We start from the raw sequence: 20270 nt of genomic DNA, 5'->3' as shown, positions 1-20270 counted from the left end.
TCAGCACTTGTTTTCTCTTATTTTTGATAATAGCCATTCTAACAGGTATGAGGTGATATATCACTGTGGTTTTGATTTGCATTTCCCTGATAGTGATGTTATACACCTTTTTATATACCTACTCTACTAAAAGCCTTATATAATTTAGTAGGTTTCATTTATCCCCCTTTACAGATGAAAATTCTGAGGGCTTCAGGAGGTGAAAAAGCTTACTGGAGGTCACAGACTTAATAAAAATCAGCTAGGATTTGAACTAACTCAGTTTGACCCCAGAGTACCCACTTTTAACAATCACCTTCTACCAAAATTTTTTTCAAATGATAATTATGTCTCTTGATATTGTGGGACATTAAGCTATGAGTTAATGCAAACCATTTCCAGTATGATACATATGTTCAAGAGTCAGCTCCCTTTGCATACTATTCTCCTAGCAAGAGTTAGTATTTTTACATTTTTATTTTAAAATATTGACGTTTCCAATATTATTTATGGATCTGATTTTATAAAACTGCAGATTATTGGGCAGACTCATCAAAACAATGACTATTAACTGGAAGATGAAATTTTTCAGTACTGTTGATAATTGTTATAGATTATTATTTTTTATTTATTATGACAAGCACTAAACATTGAAAATGTGGATGGCAACCACATTTGTTACCGAAATATTGCTATTGTAACAACAAAGATTAAATATGGGAAACTGTAAATGAAAAGATTTTATTGATGCTAAATTGACTTCTAGATGAAAAGGAAGCTACTCTTAGGGTAAAACTTTTTTTTTAATACCGGATAATTTAACTTAAACCAAGTATAAGGCAATAAAACATATTGAATTAATCGAATTCAAGGTCACGAAACTTTTATATGAAGCCACTTTTCGGCTAAAGTTAAAACTTTAAAGCAATCTCTTTGCCGTTCTTAATACCAATAGATTCCTTATTTCTCAAAAATGCTGTGAAGTCATTTCTTCAAAATCTGACTTTTTTTTACTTGGTTTATTGCAGAACTCTAAAATTGGATGGTTAAAATTTTCATTGATTCTGTATGATTTTCAGATTTGCATATTATAAATTGCAATAAATACATTTAAATGCAATACACTGTAAGTGTAATCACTTATTCCCTATCAGTATACACTTCAGTCTTTTTGTTTTATTTATTTATTTATTTATTTATGGCTGTGTTGGGTCTTCGTTTCTGCGCGAGGGCTTTCTCTAGTTGCGGCAAGCGGGGGCCACTCTTTATCGCGGTGCGCGGGCCTTTCATTGTCGCGGCCTCTCTTGTTGCGGGGCACAGGCTCCAGACGCGCAGGCTCAGTAGTTGTGGCTCACGGGCCTAGTTGCTCCGCGGCATGTGGAATCTTCCCAGACCAAGGCTCGAACCCGTGTCCCCTGCATTGGCAGGCAGACTCTCAACAACTGCGCCACCAGGGAAACCCTAACTTCAGTCTTGTTAGATTAACTTAATTTTGTTTACCAGATTACTTTTTAAAATAATAGCTATCAAATTTTATTCAGGTATCAGGTTTATTGTTGGTTTGCTTTTCTTAAGTGATACTGCTCTGAAGATGAAATGATACTTTCCTAGGAATGAGAAGTATGTTTCCTTTTATTCCAAGGTGACTTAGAAGATGAAAATACAGATAATATTATTAGACTTACAGTAACTTATGAGCACTTTTTATAGTCACTACTGTGTAGAATTAGTCCTCCTTTCCTTGGCCCATAAAGCAAGTGTATTTGTTTTTGTTTTTAATCAAACAAAGGAATTGCCATCATTTAAAAAAGAAAGCTATGGAGGTCTTTCTTTTAGTCTATTTAATCATCTGTACATTGAAGTTCTGGGCTAAACGAAATTCTGAAAACTCTACAATCTTTTATATTCTATGCAAAGTGATACCTCTGAGGCTTATGCTGAGATTGGCTTGAGGCTTGTGTACTATAGAGAGTATATAGGAGGACTCATTGTCAATTCCCAGGAGTAGATTTATTCAGAAATTCTTCACGGACCACGTTGAATTCTGGCATAACAAGGAATGTCAACAGGTTTCAGCATGACCATAGGACCTATCTACCTTTTTTTCTCCACTGATACTGCCCAACAACTTTCCTTCCATCCACAACCTGCCTCCTCTCCAAATATGTAGATATCTCCCTCTCTCATCAAATTGTTTGCTCTACTCCATTATAACTTTCCTTTACATTTCTATATAAGTAAATGTAATCCAGTAAGGACACTTTGCTGTAGAAAAAGTTTCTGGGAAAGTGTACGTGCTTTAAATTATTGATCATTATGCTATGCTACTTTAATCCCTGTCCAGCTGTGATAAATGATCCCTTTGGCTCATGTATACGTGTTTATTTTCTATGGCATAGTCCATTACCCTTTTAAATACAGCATAAATGTACCATAATTACATAGGAGAGCTAAAAAAGAAGCCAGTAAATTCCCCTTTTTCCTTAAGCTGTTTTGAATTTGCTTTTTGCCATTGCAATAGAAAAAAGCCCTGAAAAAATATGAAAGTCATCTGTGCATTTAACAGACCTTAAGTTGTCAACAAAATAATAAGGAATACCAAAAAAGGTTCTTCAACTTCAAGTTTGAGGATGTTAAATTATGAATAGCAAAGCTCCTGGACAAATTCTTGTCTGTTTTGTCTTTTTTAGCCACTACGGATTTTTCCACTGACACTGGGGCTTTAGGGGACTTGGTAGGAAAAAAATCGGGATATTGGTGCTTATTGCCTTCTTTAATAACATCCTACTAGAAAAAGCTAAATTTTTTTCAAGCTGCACATGTAAAAGATGAGAAGAAAGAAAATACAATTTTGTTAAGAAGTGCTGTCTCCTTAGAGTCAGCAGTCCGAATGGTTGAGAATCAAATAATTATGTACTTTGTGCAGTTGGAAAAGTCTCCAAATTAATTGTCCTATATTATCTGTCCTCAAATTAACATTGGAAGATGAAAGGATAGGGACCTGTAGACAACAGGGGGAATAAAGTATTAGGACCTACCTAAAGCCAGAGAACAGAGTAAAAGCCAGATGCCCTAGGCTCTGTCTAAATGCTTTTCTTCATGTACTAACAAAGGTAATATTTATATCTCTGTAAGGCAGTGTGGGATTATAATAATATTAGCTGGGTCTCATGATTATAAACTATCATTTCTGAGGTAAATGCCAGATAGAAGTGGTTTAACTGAGGGCTGAGGGATAAGCAAAATTCTCAGAAATACTGCTAAAGCAGAAAGCCTTAAGGCAGGGTCCAGATTTGGAGACCATAACTAAACTACCTTGTTAGGTTTATTTATTAGATCTTAGATTCAAGAAAATTCATATTTCCCCATATCCATGTTTTAAGAGCTATTTCCAGAAAAATTCCTAGTAGACAAAGACCTGGGTTGGTGAGGAGAAAAAAGAAAGAAAAAACAAAAAAACCCAAAAAATTGATACAATTTCCAGGTCCTTGCAACCATGTCAGATTAAAATTGGGGGCACAGCCCCCAAAAAGAGAGTCTTCTCTGTGCCCAGTGAAGACAAGGGATAAGGGGCATAATCCCTGAAGACAGAGCTTGAGTCAAGCAAAGAGGCTAATGCACATTGGCTGAACCAGACTTGACCAAGGAAAATGCGTATCACCCAGAGATACTATACTCAAAACTAGATACAGGGAGTGAGCTCTCTCCTTTTATAGAAGGGGTAAATCTTAGCTGTATGGGATAGTAGATACAGTTAGGGAAAAGCATATTTAAAAAGTATACATAGAAGGAAAGCCTAATTCTAGGGAATTTTTTTGTATTTACTTCTTCTTCTTAAGTTACCTCACAACACTTCCTCCTTCTTGTGGTAACATAACACTTTTCTTCTGTCCTTTTCCATCTGATGAAACTGTCAGTCACACAAACTCAATCCTCCACTACAAGTGTTACCGACCAGGGTTCTTGGCCTCCCCCCCCATCAATAGAAATTGACTAGAGGCCAGACAAGAAATTCAGGCAAGGTTTTATTAGGGTCTCTGCTGCAGCAGGGGGGAGTGAGAACAAACAACATGTTCCCTTGCTTGCTCGCTCAATGAGGTGGGGGCAAGCTTGTTCATTATATGGGGCGAGGGTAGGGGTGTGTCCAGGGGTCGGGCCAGAGGAGTAGCTTAGGTGTTTTGCCCATCCCTTAGGTGGTGTTGTGTGCAGGGGGCATGCGCAGTACCCTGCTTTTGCTCCAGGCTCTTCAAAAGTGGCAGTTGGGTTTTTTGGTCTCTTTGTATCTTTTGGGTCCAGACTTTGCCCCAAGCATGCAAGCAGTTATTTTTAGTCCCAGACAGTTTCTTTGTATTTTGCTGCTTAAGGAGAGGTGTGCCCAGGTGCAAGCATTGCAGCACTGCAGCAAAGGGGCCCAGGTCCCAGCCTGTCTCACGAGGGGAGGCTGATAAGGCGTTGACATGATGAAATCAGGATCAATTAAAAGTCTGAGATGCACCAAGCATCATGTAACATGTTCCTGATAAGGACCATCTTTGCTACAACATGAAGAGAGAGGAAGAGCTCTGATTATAGCTTTGGATCATTTCTAGTTTGTTTTTTTTTTTTTTTTTCCTAAGCATCATTTCCTCCTATTGTAGTACTATGTCCCCAAATATTGTTTGGAAAATCACTCTTCTACATTCTCAGCCACATGATTTGGGTGGGATTGACTACAAATCCAGCTCCAAGGGTTGCCCTAATTGACTTAATTCAATCAGTACAACCCACCCCTTGGCCCCAGGGATTGGTTTAGAAATTGACAACTAACCGAGTCAGTACCAAGTCCTTCCAGGAAGAAACAGTGCTCTCACAGGCCCTCGCGCTCACTCTCTCGCTCTCGCTCTCTTTTTAAGGCTACATTGTATTCCATTGTATGTATAGCATACCTTTTGTTTGTTTCTTTTTTATCTTCCACTTTTATTGAGATATAATTGACATACAGCAGTATGTAAGTTTAAGATGTACAACATAATGATCTGACTTACATACATCATGAAATTATTATCACAATAAGTTTTGTGAACATCCATAATCTCATAAAGTTACAAAATTAAAGAAATAGAAAAAATATTTTTAAAATATTTTATTTTCTTGTGATGAGAATTCTTAGGATTTGTTCTCTTAACAACTTTTATATATAACATACAGCAGTGTTAATTATATTTATCATGTTGTATATTACATCCCTAGTACTTATTTACCTTATAACTGGAAGTGTGTAGCTTTCGACTGCCTTCATCCAATTTCCCTTCCCACCTTCCCCTGTCTCTGGTAACCACACTTCTGATCTCTTTATCTATGAGTGTGTCTGTTTGTTTTTGAAGTATAATTGACCTACAACACTATGTTAGTTCATTTGACACAGCATAGTAATTCAATATTTCTATGTGTTTCAAAATGATCACCACATTAAGTCTAGTTAGGATCTGTCTCAAAGAAAGATACTGTGTAGTTATTGGCTATATTCCCCACATGGTACATTTCATACCATTGACTCATTTATTTTGCAGCTGGAAGTTTGTACCTCTTAATCTCCCTCACCTGTTTCTTTCTTCCCCCCACATCCCTCCCGTCTGGCAACGACCTGTTCTCTGTATCTATAACTGTTTCTGCTTTGCTATGTTTGTTCAGTTGTTTTCTTTTTTAGATTCCACATATAACTGAAATTATACAGTATTTGTCTTTCTCAGTCTGACTTATTTCTCTTAGCATAATACACTCGAGGTCCATCCATGTTGTAGCAAATGGCAATATTTCATCTTTTTGTGGCTGAGTAAAATTCCATTTTGTGTGTGTGTGTGTATATATTTATATATACCACATCTTCTTTATCTATTCATATATTGATGTGCAGCTTAAGTTGCTTCCATATCCTGGCCATTGCCAATAATGCTGCAATGAAGATAAAGGTTAATATACCTTTACTAATTAGTGTTTTCCTTAGATAAATACCCAGGAGTGGAATTGCTGGATCATATGGTAGTTCTATTTTTAATTTTTTGAAAAATCTCCATACTGTTTTCCAGAGTGGCTGAACTAATTTACATTCCCCCAACAGTGCACAAGGGTTCCATTTTCTCCACATCCTCACCAACACTTTTTATTTCTTCTCTCTTTTTTTTTAACATCTTCATTGGAGTATAATTGCTTTACAATGGTGTGTTAGTTTCTGCTTTATAACAAAGTGAATCAACTACACATATACATATATCCCTGTATCTCTTCCCTCTTACATCTCCCTCCCTCGACCCTCCCTATCCCACCCCTCTAGGTGGTCACAAAGCATTGAGCTGATCTCCCTGTGCTATGCGGCTGCTTCCCACTAGCTATCAGTTATACATTTGGTAGTGTATATATGTCCATGCCACTCTGTCACTTTGTCCCAGCTTACACTTCCCCCTCCCCGTGTCCTCAAGTCCATTCTCTAGTAGGTCTGCATCTTTATTCCTGTCCGGCTGCTAGGATCTTCATAACCATTGTTTTTTTTTTTTTTTGTACATTCCATATATATGTGTTAGCATACGGTATTTGTTTTTCTCTTTCTGACTTACTTCAATCTGTATGACAGACTCTAGGTCCATCCACCTCACTACAAATAACTCAATTTCGTTTCTTTCTATGGCTGAGTAATATTCCATTGTATATATGTGCCACGTCTTCTTTATCCATTCATCTGTCGATGGACACTTAGGTTGCTTCCATGTCCTGGCTATTGTAAATAGAGCTGCAAAGAACATTGTGGTACATGACTCTTTTTGAATTATGGTTTTCTCAGGGTATATGCCCAGAAGTGGGATTGCTGGGTCGTATGGTAGTTCTATTTTTAGTTTTTTAAGGAACCTCCATACTGTTCTCCATAGTGGCTGTATCAATTTACATTCCCACCAACAGTGCAAGAGGATTCCCTTTTCTCCACACGCTCTCTAGCAGTTATTGTTTGTAGAGTTTTTGATGATGGCCATTCTGACCGGTGTGAAATAATAACCTCATTGTAATTTTGATTTGCATTTCTCTAATGATTAGTGATGTTGAGCATCCTTTCATAGGTTTGTTGGCAATCTGTATATCTTGTTTGGAGAAATGTCTGTTTAGATCTTCTGCCCATTTTTTGATTGGGTTGTTTCTTTTTTTGATACTGAGCTGCATGAACTGCTTTGTAAATTTTGGAGTTTAATCCTTTGTCAGTTGCTTCATTTGCAAATATTTTCTCCCATTCTGAGGGTTGTCTTTTCGTCTTGCTTATGGTTTCCTTTGCTGTGCAAACGCTTTTAAGTTCATTAGGTCCCATTTGTTTATTTTTGTTTTTATTTCCATTTCTCTAGCAGGTGGGTCAAAAAGGATCTTGCTGTGATTCATGTCATAGCGTGTTCTGCCTATGTTTTCCTCTAAGAGTTTGATAGTGTCTGGCCTTACATTTAGGTCTTTAATCCATTTTGTGTTTACTTTTGTGTATGGTGTTAGGGAGTGTTCTAATTTAATTCTTTTCCATGTAGCTGTCTAGTTTTCCCAGTACCACTTACTGAAGAGGCTGTCTTTTCTCCATTGTATATTGTTGCCTCCTTTATCAAAAATAAGGTGACCATACGTGCGTGGGTTTATCTCGTCTTTCTGTCCAGTTCCACTGATCTATATTTCTGTTTTTGTGCCAGTAACATACTGTCTTGATTACTGTAGCTTTGTAGTATAGTCTGAAGTCAGGGAGCCTGATTCCTCCAGCTCCGTTTTTCTTTCTCAAGATTGCTTTGGCTATTTGGGGTATTTTGTGTTTCCATACAAATTGTGAAATTTTTTGTTCTAGTTCTGTGAAAAATGCCAGTGGTAGTTTGATAGGGATTGCACTGAATCTGTAGATTGCTTTGGGTGGTATAGTCATTTTCACAATATTGATTCTTCCAATCCAAGAACATGGTATATCTCTCCATCTGTTGGTATCATCTTTAATTTCTTTCATCAGTGTCTTATAGTTTTCTGCATACAGGTCTTTTGTCTCCTTAGGTAGGTTTATTCCTAGGTAATTTATTCTTTTTGTTGCAATGGTAAATGGGAGTGTTTCCTTAATTTCTCTTTCAGATTTTTCATCATTAGTGTATAGGAATACAAGAGATTTCTGTGCATTAATTTTGTATCCTGATACTTTACAAAATTCATTGATTAGCTCTAGTAGTTTTCTTGTAGCGTCTTTAGGATTCTCTAGGTATAGTATTATGTCATCTGCAAACAGTGACAGTCTTAATTCTTCTTTTACGAATTGGATTCCTTTTATTTCTTTTCCTTCTCTGATTGCTGTGGCTAAAACTTCCCAAACTGTGTTGAATAATATTGGTGAGAGTGGACAACCTTGTCTTGTTCCTGATCTTAGAGGAAATGGTTTCAGTTTTTCACCATTGAGAACGATGTTGGCTGTGGGTTTGTCATATATGGCCTTTATTATGTTGAGGTAAGCTCCCTCTATGCCTACTTTCTGGAGGGTTTTTATCATAAATGGGTGTTGAATTTTGTCGAAAGCTTTTTCTGCATCTATTGAGATGATCATATGATTTTTCTCCTTTAATTTGTTTATATGGTGTATCACATTGATTGATTTGCATATATTGAAAAATCCTTGCATTCTTGGGATAAACTGCACTTGATCAAGGTGTATGATCCTTTTAATGTGCTGCTATATTCTGTTTGCTAGTATTTTGTTGAGGATTTTTGCATCTATGTTCATCAGTGATATTGTCCTGAGTTTTCTTTCTTTGTGACATCTTTGTGTGGTTTTGGTATCAGGGTGATGGTGGCCTCGTAGAATGAGTTTGGGAGTGTTCCTCTTTCTACTATATTTTGGAAGAGTTTGAGAAGGATAGGTGTTAGCTCTTCTCTAAATGTTTGATAGAATTCACCTCTGAATCCATCTCGCCCTGGGCTTTTGTTTGTTGGAAGATTTTTAATCACAGTTACAATTTCAGTGCTTGTGATTGGTCTGTTTGTATTTTCTATTTCTTCCTGGTTCAGTCTCGGAATGTTGTGCATTTCTAAGAATTTGTCCATTTCTTTGAGGTTGTCCATTTTATTGGCATATAGTTGCTTGTAGTAATCTCTCATGATCCTTTGTATTTCTGCAGTGTCAGTTGTTACTTCCCCTTTTTCATTTCTAATTCTGTTGATTTGAGTCATCCTCCTTTTATTCTTGATGTGTCTGGCTAATGGTTTATCAACTATGTTTATCTTCTCAAAGAAACATCTTTCAGTTTTATTGATCTTTGCTACTGTTTCCTTCATTTCTTTTTCATTTATTTCTGATCTGATCTTTGTGATTTTTTTCCTTCTGCCAAATTTGGGGGTTTTTTTGTTCTTCTTTCTCTAATTGCTTTAGGTGTCAGGTTAGTTGTTAATTTGAGATGTTTCTTGTTTCTTGAGGTAGGATTGTATTGCTGTAAACGTCCCTCTTAGAACTGCTTTTGCTGCATCCCATAGGTTTTGGGTTGACGTGTTTTCATTGTCATATTTTGCTACGTATTTTTTGATTTCCACTTCGATTTCTCCAGTGATCTCTTAGTTATTTAGTAGTATATTGTTTAGCCTCCATGTGTTTGTATTTTTTACAGATTTTTTCCTGAAATTGATATCTAGTCTCATAGCGTTGTGGTCAGAAAAGATACTTGATGCGATTTCAATTTTCTTAAATTTACCAAGGCTTGATTTGTGACCCAAGATATGGTCTATCCTCGAGAATATTCCATGAGCATTTGAGAAAAAGTGTATTCTGCTGTTTTTGGATGGAATGTCCTATAAATATCAATTAAGTCCATCTTGTTTAATGTATCATTTAAACCTTGTGTTTATTTATTTATTTTCATTTTGGATGATGTGTCCATTGGGAAAAGTGGGGTGTTATAGTCTCCTACTATGATTGTGATACTGTTGATTTCCCCTTTTATGGCTGTTAGCATTTACCTTATGTATTGAGGTGCTCCTATATTGGGTGCATAAATATTTACAATTGTTATATCTTCTTCTTGGATTGCTCCCTTGATCAGTACATAGTGTACTTCTTTGTCTCTTGTAATATCTTTATTTTAAAGTCTAGTTTGTCTGATATGAGAAGTGCTACTCCAGCTCTCTTTTGATTTCCATTTGCATGGAATATCTTTTTCCATCCCCTCACTTTCAGTCTGTATGTGTCCCTATGTCTGAAATGGGTCTCTTGTAGACAGCATATATATGGGTTTTGTTTCTGTATCCATTCAGCCAGTCTGTGTCTTTTGGTTGGAGCATTTAATCCATTTACATTTAAGGTAGTTATCAATATGTATGTTCCTTTTACCATTTTCTGAATTGTTTTGGGTTTGTTATTGTAGGTCTTTTCCTTCTCTTGTGTTTCCTGCCTAGAGAAGTTCCTTTAGCATTTGTTGTAGAGCTGGTTTGGTGGTGCTGAATTCCCTTAGCTTTTGCTTGTCTGTAAAGGTTTTGATTTTTCCGTCGAATCTGAGTGAGGCCCTTGCTGGGTAGAGTAATCTTGGTTGTAGTTTTTTCCCTTTCATCACTTTAAATATGTCCTGCCAACCCTTCTGGCTTGCAGAGTTTCTGCTGAAAGATCAGCTGTTAACCTTATAGGGATTCCCTTGTATATTATTTGTTGTCTTTCCCTTGCTCCTTTTAATATTTTTTCTTTGTATTGAATTTTTGATAGTTTGATTAATATGTGTCTTGGCGTGTTTCTCCTTGAATTTATCCTGTATGGGACTCTCTGCACTTCCTGGACTTGACTATTTCCTTTCCCATATTAGGGAAGTTTTCAACTATAATCTCTTCAAATATTTTCTCAGTCCCTTCCTTTTTCTCTTCTTCTTCTGGGACCCCTATAATTCAAATGTTAAGTTTAATGTTGTCTCAGAGGTCTCTGAGAGTCTGCTCAATTCTTTTCATTCTTTTTTTCTTTATTCTGCTCTGTGGTAGTTTTTTCCACTATTTTATCTTCCAGGTCACTTATCCGTTCTCTTGCCTCAGTTATTCTGCTATTGATTCCTTCTAGAGAATTTTTAATTTCATTTATTGTGTTGTTCATCATTGTTTGTTTGCTCTTTAGTTCTCCTAGTTCCTTCTTAAATGTTTCTTGTATTTTCTCCATTCTATTTCCAAGATTTTGGATCATCTTTTCTTTCATTACTCTGAATTCTTTTTCAGGTAGACTGCCTATTTCCTCTTCATTTGTTTGGTCTGGTGGGTTTTTACCCTGCTCCTTCATCTGCTGTGTGTTTCTCTGTCTTCTCATTTTGCTTAACTTATTGTGTTTGGGGTCTCCTTTTCACAAGCTGCAGGTTTGTAGTTTCTGTTATTTTTGGTGTCTACCCCCAGAGGCTAAGGTTGGTTCATTGTGTTGTGTAGGCTTCCTCTTGGAGGGGACTGGTGCCTGTGTTCCGGTGGATAAGGCTGGATCTTGTCTTTCTGGTGGGCAGGGCTGCGTCCAGTGCTGTGTTTTGGATTGTCTCTGACCTTATTATGATTTATTATGATTTTAGGCAGCCTGTCTGCTAATGGGTGTTGTTGTGTTCCTGTCTTGCTAGTTATTTGGCATAGGGTGTCCAGCACTCTAGCTTGCTGCTTGTTGAGCGGAGCTGGGTCTTAGCATTGAGATGGAGATCTCTGGGAGATCTTTCACTGTTTGATATTACATGGACCTGGGAGGTCTCTGGTGGACCAATGTCCTGAACTCAGTTCTGCCACCTCAGAGGCACTGGCCTGACACCCGGCCAGAGAATCAAGACCCTGTCAGCCACACGGCTCAGAAGAAAAGGGCGAAAAAAAGAAAGAATAAAATATAGTAAAAGTGAAATAAAGTTATTAAAATAAAAAAATTTTTAAATTATTAAAAATTAAAAACAATTAAAAAGTAAGAAAAAAAGAAAAAAAAAGAATGAGAGAGTAACCAAACCAAAACATAAATCCACCAATGATAGCAAGCTCTAAAAACTATACAAAAAAAAAGAAAAGGACAGACAGAACCCTAGGACAAATGGTAAAAGCAAAGCTATACAGACAAAATCACACAAAGAAGCATACACATACACACTCACAAAATGAGAAAAAGGAAAAAAATATATATATATATTAAAAAAAAAGAAAGAGAGCAACCAAATCAGTAAACGAATCTACCAATGATAATAAACTCTAAATGCTAAACTAAGATAAACATAAAACCAGAAACAAATTAGATGCAGAAAGCAAATCCCAAGTCTACAGTTGCTCCCAAAGTCCACTGCCTCAATTTTGGGATGATTCGTTGTCTATTCAGGTATTCCAAAAATGCAGGGCACATCAAGTTATTGTGGAGATTTAGTCGGCTGCTCCTGTGGCTGCTGGGAGAAATTCCCCTTGGTCTTCTTTGTTCACACAGCTCCTGGGGCTTAGCTTTGGATTGGCCCCACCTCTGCGTGTAGGTCGCCTGAGGGCGTCTGTTCTTCGCGCAGAGAGGATGGGGTTAAAGTAGCAGCTGACTAGGGGGCTCTGGCTCACTCAGGTGGGGGGGGGGGAGGGGCACGGAATGTGGGGCGAACCTGCAGTGGCAGAGGCCAGCGTGATGTTGCAACAGCCTGATGTGCGCCATGTGTTCTTCTGGGGAAGTTGTCTCTGGATCACGGGACCCTGGCAGTGGCGGGCTGCACAGGCTCCCGGGAGGTGAGGTGTGGAGAGTGACCTGTGCTTGCACACAGGCTTCTTGGTGGCTGCAGCAGCAGCCTTAGCGTCTCATGCCCATCTCTGGGGTCCACACTGATAGCCTCGCCTGGCACCCATCTCTGGAGCTCATTTAGGCAGTGCTCTGAATCCCTTCTCCTCGCACACCCCAAAACAATGGTCTCTTGCCTCTTAGGCAGTTCCAAACATTTTCCTGGACTCCCTCCCAGCTAGCTGTGGCGCAGTAGCCCCCTTCAGGCTGTGTTCTCGCAGCCAACCTCAGTCCTCTCCCTGGGATCTGACCTCCGAAGCCTAAGCCTCAGCTCCCAGCCCCCACCTGTCCTGGCCAGTGGGTGAGCAGATAAGCCTCTCAGGCTGGTGATTGCTGGTCAGCACCAATCCTCTGTGTGGGAATCTCTCCGCGTTGCCTTCTGCACCCCTATTGCTGAGCTCTCCTCCATGGCTCCGAAGCTTCCCCCCCACCACCCCTGGTCTCCGCCAGTGAAGGGGCTTCCTAGTGTGTGGAAACTTTTCCTCCTTCACAGCTCCCTCCCAGAGGTGCAGGTCCTGCCCCTATTCTTTTGTCTCTGTTTTTTCTTTTTTCTTTTGCCCTACACAGGTACATGGGGTGTTTCTTGCCTTTTGGGAAGTCTGAGGTCTTCTGCCAGCGTTCAGTAGGTGTTCTGTAGGCGTTGTTCCACATGTAGATGTATTTCTGATGTATCTGTGAGGAGGAAGGTGATCTCCACGTCTTACTGCTCCGCCATCTTGAAGGTCTCCCACTGTCTCTCTTTTTAACAGTTAAGCACCTCCCTTCAATATTCTTCTTACTTTGACTGGCACAATATGCAGAAGGAAGATAGCTCATCACTTTTTTTCTATTCTAATTTAATTCATTTTAATTCTTCTCTACTTCTATAATCTGTGTTACACAATAGACACCATGATGTACGTTTGATTTTGTTAATCAACAAGGCAGACTTTGAGCACCTGCCTTGTCATTCTGAATAATTAAAACCCTCAGTGATTTTTCTTCAATTATTATTCTCACTGAAAGAGACGCATGTGTTTTTATCCCATAGGTAGACAATAGCTTATTTGCAACATGGCATGATAGACCAAAGCAGGGAGCATTTAGGTTGAGTACCTGCATGCATAGCAATAGATGCTTCAGAAATAATTGAAACGTGTGTATTTAACTTACAGAACGTAAAATGAGAAATGAAGATAAAATACTGGATAGAAATATAGCATAAACCAATTAATTTCTATATTAAAATTAATCTCATTTTCTGCAGTACCTCTGAGGAGAGATATCATAAATGCCAACTTTTTAAAGAGGTAACATTTATATTAGGTACATGTTTGTTATCTCCAAATCATATAGACAAATGATAAGAATTTAAAAGGATTTTTAAGGCTAGAAATGGAGAAAAATTTGAACTCAGTAAACTCATGGACTGTACAGTGTTTTCATAATATTTGCTTTGCTTATTAACTAGCTGCTATACTCTATCTCTTGGCTCAAAGGATCATGAAAGCTTACAGAAAGCACACAACAAAATGATGATAAAATATAAGCACAAATAGAGAATCCAAATCAGTTAAAATATAAGTAAGACAGAAGCATCTGCAGGCTATAAATTTTCTGTGAGCATACTAACAGCCAAATAAAAATGAAAACATGATCAGCAGACACATATTTTAACAGAGGAAAAAACAAATATCCATAAGATGAAACAAAAAAAAATTCATAGAATTATAAATGAAATTTCACATGTACAGTTTCGTAATGGGAATGATACAGTGAACAATGGCCACAACAGTTCTACAGCAAATGTAGTAGCAGGTTTTACCTCTCCACTCTTGAAGCAACCTCAGATTAAAGTCCAGTGAATAATATTAAAATACAAATTACTAAAGTCAGTTAAACAAAGAGTCAATGAAATATGGTCAAAGCATGTAGCCTTCAAATAGTCTGTAACGAGCCATGATAGAATTCAATATGTATATGAGTATGTGTTTGTGTGTATATGTATTTATTTAATACATCTAACTTTTACTTTGCAATTATATATCATTTATCTATTTTGTACAAAAATTATTATCAAAGAAACCATGCCCTGAACATACTTTCTTCTTTCATGGCTCCATGGTTTTGCTTATGCTGTCACCTTTAGCAATCTATTCCCTCTCCATAGTTGAAGCCATTCTTTAGAAATTAGGTCAACTGCCACTTCCTCTTTGATCTTCTTCAGTAATCAGTCTCTTATTTCTCTGGGCTGCAAAATAACTTTTTTCCTCTTTTACACACATTCTTCACACTGTGTTGCAATTATTTCCATGTTGGTCTCTTATCAAAATATGAGTTTTTTAAGGCATATAAGTCACCCTATGCAAGGTTGTTCCTTCAATACTTAAGACTAAGATTCAATGGATACTTTATGAATGAATGAATTCTAGAAAAACAAATTATTTTTTGTTAAGGTAAGAAAGTGTTAGTCTGGAATCCAGTGCTTCAATGTGTGGTGATAATTCCCTCAAACTATCTGATACTATTTTTGACTTTGTTCATTTGTCTGAAAGGTGGATCTGTAGCTCTGATCAATCTCAAAGGAGTCCATGAGCCAGCCCCTTACAGGATAGGAAATATTGGGGTAAAAAGACAAACATTCTGAGAATGTTACATTTTTAGTGTTTTAAATGATCAGATTTTTATCAGATTTTATAGGTACTCAAATGGAAAGAATTTCTCCCGGGTCTAATAAATATTAAGTACATTTATTATCTAATTATTATTTGCATTTATTTGGGGGGAAAATAATTCTTTCTAGTGTTTCCTAGGGTCTGTTGACAATGTAGGTCATGTTACAGCCAAATATATTCCAGTTGACCTCTGTTTACTGGTTGCAGAAGGAATGACTTATTGCCTAGGCTAAGAGACTCAACTGATAGCATTGTTGGGGCAATTATTAATTAATAGGAGATGCAAAAGATAATTGCTCCTAGAAATCACTATACTATGCTTAAATGACTTAGGACTTAATGGAGAAAAAGCTTGGAAAATAAGGAGATAATTTAGATAGCTATGTTAATTGAAACATTTTTCTAGATTTCAAAGTAGATATATAACTAACAGTTCTTTCTATTTCTAATGCCAGTTCCCATTTATAAAGCTATTGTTTTTTTCTGAATTTAGGGCATGTAACACATGACTTCAGACTAAAACCCATTAAGCGAATTTGACTTATGTAATGTATTGTGATTGTGAATAACGTGAGATAGCTTAAAACATATGATAGGGTTTTTTTTTAATAAATTTATTTATTTATTTTTGGCTGCATTGAGTCTTTGTTGCTGCAAGCGGGCTTTCTCTAGTTGCAGCGAGCAGGGGCTACTCTTCATTGCGGTGTGTGGGCTTCTCATTGCGGTGGCGTCTCTTGTTGCAGAGCACAGGCTCTAGGTGCGAGGGCTTCAGTAGTTGTGGTGCACGGGCTCAGTTGTTGTGGCTCACAGGCTCTAGAGCACAGGCTCAGTAGTTGTGGCACACGGGCTTAGTTGCTCCTCCGCATGTGGGATCTTCCCAGACCAGGGATCGAACCCGTGTCCCCTGCATTGGCAGGCAGATTCTCAACCACTGCACCACAAGGGAAGCCCACATACGATAGTTTTATTCTAGAAATATAACTAGAGTAAATTAATCATAATCATAATCAACTTAATCTTATAAATCACATAACATGAAAAGTAAATAATTCATCATAGTTATACATCATTAATTTCTGGGAAAAAAGATACAGAGTTAAAATAGAAAAATAATTATTATTCAGATTAAGGGGGGCCGTAAGTATTAGGATAAGGTGAATGTTATTTTCTTATCATTGTAACTCTATCAAAAGGTTTGAGCAAAGAATGGACACTTTTTTATAAAATGGACTTTGGGAAGGTTTCTGTAGCTGTTTCATCTTGAATTTACTTGAACAGGGTTCACGTATGATAACAGAAAGGCCAGATTAGTAAAAGGCTATTGCAGCAATAAGAGAGAAGATTAGTCTTGACTTTAGGGGTATATCCGTGGAAATGGAAAGAAGAGGACACACATGAAAGACATTGAGGCAAGGATATCAGTCATTTTCATTAATATATCCCTTTACTGCAGACTTTAATAATCAGCTAGAAGATACTTTCAATATGGCTTCTCAATGATCCCCATCCATTTAAGATTTTAATCAGGCAGTTACTGTCTGGTAATAAAATGATATTTAATGTTATAATGATGGGCCTTTCAAAGAGCTCTCATCAGTGATTGAGTTGATGCTCAGTAATGAGTTGATCTGTATTAATACACTGTGCTTAGTTTAATGAACTTAAATTTAATTTTTGCCAGAGCTGAGAGCCTTAAATCAAGGCCATGGCATTGTGTCCTCACTAGAAAAGTTTTAAAATTTTCCATAAATGTACGTGGCAGAATTATTCTTCAGTGGGCACTTGGAGAATATTTCTGACCTTTTCTAAATGTTATACTTTCCTTGTTTAAGCACTATTTAAATTATCAGTTGTTCATCAAATACTTCACAAGACTTTACAATTAGAGCAGATAAAACATATTGTCTCCAAATCTGTAGGTTAATGAAGAATGACTTACTAAACACAATATTAAAAAATTGAGATTAAAAATGTTTTCTCCATGTTATTTAAATACAACAGTATTTTTTTCTGATAAAGTTCAATGGAAAAGGAAATTAGATAACTCAGACAGTTAAGAGATATTTGGATTACACTCCTTCCCAGCTCTATCTATCTATCCATCTATTTATTGCTGGACAGGTATTTATATATTTGTTTGCAAGTTAATAATTTCAACAAGATACTGATTTTTATCCATTAAGTCATTCCTGACAGATGCCTCTCGAGCAACTAATAACAAGTAGGAGAGAGAACTATTTTAAGATTCCTACTATTTGTATTTATTTTCTTTATATAATAGGACATAACAAAAACTGCAGTAACATTCATGAAAGTGTTCATAAGAGAAGGGAACAATTTACCTGCCATTCAAATTGTTTCATTTGACCATGTTCTCTTATTATCCAAACGAACATACAAGTTTTAGTTATAAATTTACTGTGAATATAAATTTAATATAATATTCTTTCTCTTAGTATTTCTCTTTTAGTATTTTCTCTGTTGCAATATTACCTCAATATGTGTACATTTTACTAGATGTGCAATATTCCATTTTAAGTATTTTCTTATTATACTTCATTCTACCCTGTTAGCATGTATAATAGTGAAAAAATGGCAATTGGATATCCTGCAGTAAACATACTTATGCAGAGAGATTATTTTTTTCCTTTGGGGTATTTTAAAATACTCTTTCAGAATCCTTTTATTATAAAACAGTGGCATGATACTTAACATACCAGTCTAACCTGTTCGGTAGCATAGAGAATTTGGGGCCAAATCTTTTCCCCATTTAGCCAAAGCTCAAGATACATATTTTATAAATTATTTTCTGAGTAATTTCAGAAATACTAGATTTTTCAAAGAAAAGAATGTCCCACTCAGACTTTTTAACAATTTTTAAGAGAACTGCTCTATCTTGATGTATGGCTTCATGTTAACCAATCTTTTGGGTTAAATATTCTAGACCTATAGAGACCATTTCTACTGACCAAAGACTTAAACATAATCTATTTGTCCAAGAAAATGAAGCTTTTAATAAGGAACCTAAAATAAAAATGTGTTCTCATTTCTTTGGCACTTGAGGGGAAACTCTGTAGAACAGCTCAGAGATTTAACTATAAAAAATAGCTTCTGTGAAAAAGCAGCCACTACTTTTCATGAAGATAATGTGACATTTTAAAAGCAGCCCAATATATAGGCTACAGAAGAAAGAGTCCCCATGGAAAATCTATAATTGTCTTGTAAACTAAATATTTCCTAAATGTAATTCAGTTCTCCTCCTACTAATAAAAGTAGGAACTGCTTTAAAGTATAGGTCCATCTCATAAATTACAACAATATTAAAGAAGGCCTTTGTAGTCCACTGAACCAAGGATTATTTGGGGTTAAAGGAATTATAACTTTGTCAACAGAATTTACAGAGATGTGCAATCTACTGAAATATTTTGCTTTATTTGATTAGGCAGCTTCTCAAGATCACTCATACCCCAAAGAAGATGCTAGGCTCCAATAAATGATTTTACCTTTCTACCATTGTAAATTTACTGAATAATGGTCAGTATTTTTCTTCACCTTATGGCTGAGAAATCCATCCACGTTCCAGGTATCTGCATATACTTTTCAAGTTAGATTTCTATTTTCAAAGCTATTACACATGAACCTTTAATAACCATTAAGACTACAGTTAGTGTTACCTCCCACGCTGCTGGCTAAGATTCAGCAGCTCACATTAGCCTTGGTAGCTTGGCCCAAGTGTCAAAGCTATTCCCTATTTAATTACAGAACTAAAACTTTACTGTAAAAGCTCATCTAAGGGGCTTCCCTGGTGGCACAGTGGTTAAGAATCCACCTGCCAATGCAGGGGACACGGGTTCGATCCCTGGCCTGGGAAGATCCCACATGCTGTGGAGCCCGCGAGCCAAAACGACTGAGCCCGCGTGCCACAACTACTGAAGCCCAGGCGCCTACAGCCCATGCTCTGCAACAAGAGAAGCCACGACAATGCGTTGCGCGCACCGCAACGAAGAGTAGCCCCTGCTCGCTGCAACTAGAGAAAGCCCACGCACAGCAATGAAGACCCAACGCAGCCAAAAATAAATTAAAAATACAAACAAATAAAAGAAATCATTTAAGGGAGCTAATCAAGCTAGGATACATATCAGTAATGAGCTTAAAACTCAGTGCTTCCTGAAATAAGTGGGAAATTTACACTGGTACACATCTGACATCATGTAGGACCTCTTTGACTTTAAACTGGGCAGGAGAGCCATCATTTCCACATTTCCCAGTCAGGAGCCAGCCTCCTACTACAAACTGAGTAGGTAGGCTATCATCCAGATAGACACTGTTATTCACATCTGAAAAACTAACCCTGGACCTTCTTGCACTGCTAAGGAAGAAGTTAACTACATAAATCACAAATTTATTCCTCTGAAAATACCCTAACTATGTAACTGTATAACTATAACCCATGGTGTGATGGGTAAGAATGAGGGAAAAGATGCTTCTAGGCTTGAATTTTTACTTTGAATTTTGAAGGAATCCTTGAGATAGACATGTTCTTATTTCTGCATCAACAAGTCTACTGGCTCAGACTCTTAAACTATGGATTTTCTAGGTCAGTTCCTCATAAAAAAAGGGGAATGGAATCAGGTCTAATAGCAATGATAATAAAATAGAATCACCATCCTATAGTTTGGAAACCAAACTCTTTCATTTCTTAAACTGAATGTTTTTCTCATCTGTCTTTTTTCTCCCTCTTTCCCTTCTAAAATTATTTTTCACTAAGTTTAAATGCCAGGGCCCTGTATTCTTAATACCTGGATACAAACTCCACCTTCACTGCCCTTTAGCTCTTTGACTTTGATCAGTTGCATAAGCCCTCTGTACCTCAGTTTGCCTATCTTAACGAT

Source organism: Balaenoptera borealis (genome assembly GCF_965194805.1).
Source record: "Balaenoptera borealis genome assembly, chromosome: 8".
Taxonomy (NCBI): domain Eukaryota; kingdom Metazoa; phylum Chordata; class Mammalia; order Artiodactyla; family Balaenopteridae; genus Balaenoptera; species Balaenoptera borealis.
The sequence above is the reverse complement of the archived record's forward strand: the minus strand, read 5'-3'. Positions refer to the sequence as shown.